The 2,500-nt window shown below is 43.5% G+C and overlaps 1 protein-coding gene across 2 annotated transcripts in view; it reads left to right on the forward strand.

The window, feature by feature from the left end:
- The window catches only part of si:ch211-250c4.3 (uncharacterized protein LOC100535981 homolog), a 46,451-nt gene that overhangs the window by 1,409 nt on the left and 42,542 nt on the right, over nt 1-2,500 (forward strand). The window lies entirely within an intron of this gene.

Here is a 2,500-nt window from a genome sequence, read left to right on the forward strand (position 1 = left end):
TTTTTGTCATACCCACACGTTTCATTAAAACTCTCTACTGGGCTTTAGGCGTTTAATTAAAACTCTCAGCTGTTGATTTAAGGGCTAGTTTTCCAAGTGTTTACTGTCAGAGAGAACCAACGAGAGGCGTGTGTGTGTGTGTGGTGTGTGTGGTGTTTGTTTGTGTGTGTGTGCATGTTCATTCTTACTGGGGCTTGTAATTGTGAAATAACTGAGAGTTTTACCACAGAACAATTTGTCTGGTTGTGAGGAAACTTCAGAGGGATAGAGAAGCGGAGAGCTCTGATATTCTAAGAAGGGCGCACACACACACACACACACACACACACACACACACACACACTCCTATTCTAAGGACAGCACACACTCTGTGGATTTCATTCTGTGTTTTTCAAGTAACCCTCGTTTCTGTGACTGATTCATTTTCAGTGCCTTCATCATTTAAATGACTCTTAAGTCTAAGTCTATGTATTTCAGTGCCTTCATCATTTAAATGCCTCTTAAGTCTAAATCTATGAATGTCTCTTATAGTGCAGAGGAAACGAAAAAATAAGTTAACACACTGCTGAGAGTGTATCATTCCCCATTCATACATTAATAATCATAATGATGACAGATCAACTCAGCACATCCAGTAGCCACCACCTCTGCGCTCATTATTTGTTATTTGTTACCTACAACAGTGTACTTGTTCATGTATGTGTGCTATTAGCTCCGCATGCTAAGCGTTAGCTTCACTCATGTTGTGCGATTAGCTCCGCATGCTAAGCGGTAGCTTCACTCATGTTGTGCTATTAGCTCCGCATGCTAAGCGTTAGCTTCACTCATGTTGTGCTATTAGCTCCGCATGCTAAGCGTTAGCTTCACTCATAGATATATATACTGACTAGATGTCGCCTTCGGCTTCTCAGCATGCGTCAACACCGCCGCCATCTTGTAGCGGGGATCTGAAGCTCTAAACTAGTTCTCCCGTATTGTCAGTGTTACCTATTTAGCGACGTTTGGCCATCCCCAGCGACAGAAAACCTTTTTAGCGATTAGCCACAAATTTGGGAACTTCTCACAATGATGGCAAACTCGGTTTCGTTGTTGTTGAAACGTAAGAAAATCACTTTTCTCATGGCTTTGTCATTTGTGAATTAAGCTACATCTCGTTTGCCCATAGCATTGGCCCATGATTAAAAAAGTAACGACTGGTGTATGAAGTAGCAGACCACGTTTAAGCACGGAAGTAAATGTTCTACAGATCTACAGCAACTTCTGGTAAGATTGCAACTTACACGAGTAAACGATACGAGAGGTATGTGGCCTCAACCAGAGCCTGTCTACGGAGAGTCTGTTTACTTTCATTGTATCGAACCTGGTTGCAGTTCACTCATTGTTCCTCTAGGGGCCGCCGCTAGCTAGTGCAGAATGAATGGGAGTCTATGGGGCTAGACGGGTAAAATGTATCTTTATTATCGTCAAAAGCTTAGTTTTCTCTAAACTCGACCATAAATACATACCTGTCAGTTGGAACAACCCAAACAACTAGAAAACTAGATTTTGATGATTTATGGTGATTTTATTTTCGCTAGATCTTTGCACAGATTGACGTTAATGCATTATAGAGGAGTGGGGCCCAAGGCAAGATGGCGCCTCGATTGACGATTCGTTCCAATGAACAGCAGTCGCCAAGGCTTACATCTAGTCAGTATATACAAAGATTGTTAAGGCGGAGCAAGATACTTCGCCGTAGTTCATGTCTATGGGCTAAAATGGGGATCGAATCCTGTCTGCATAAAGAGGCGGTCGATGACGTATTGACGAAGCGTGACGCTGCAAACCGCCAACAGCAGCTGCATAAATAACCGGGCGACACCTGATTTAAGGTTGATTTTCTCCAGACTGGAATGCTCAAAAATGCTAAAAATGTACCTGAAATGTTCAGAAGGGTTTGAGGATCATGAAAACATGCCCGAAATTCACATTCCTACCTCTATAGAACCAAGACCTTAGCATATTTGGTGAAATTCTGAGCTATGCCCATAGACTTCAATGGAGCAGTCGCTGCCTCTGCTCTGCATAAAGGGGGATTTTGACCCCCCCTCGTGCGATCCGGGTTCCCGGAAGTGGCTCCTGATGAAACATCTTGCTCCGCCTTAACAATCTTTGGTATATATATCTATGAGCTTCACTCATGTTGTGCTATTAGCTCCGCATGCTAAGCGTTAGCTTCACTCATGTTGTGCTATTAGCTCCGCATGCTAAGCGTTAGCTTCACTCATGTTGTGCTATTAGCTCTGCATGCTAAGCGTTAGCTTCACTCATGTTGTGCTATTGTGTTTTGTGCTGGTGTACTGATGGCCATGGCAGTATGATCGGTTAAGCTGATTCACTGCTGCACGTGCCCAAAGCTCCCGTTTCACTGTGACTGTAGAAGGTATCTTGGACGCATGACTTCAGAGGGAGCGAGTTAATGAAAAACTCCATCTTAGAGTAACTGGGCAGAGTGCTGGCT

This window comes from Alosa alosa, chromosome 18 (assembly GCF_017589495.1).
Source record: "Alosa alosa isolate M-15738 ecotype Scorff River chromosome 18, AALO_Geno_1.1, whole genome shotgun sequence".
NCBI lineage: Eukaryota > Metazoa > Chordata > Actinopteri > Clupeiformes > Clupeidae > Alosa > Alosa alosa.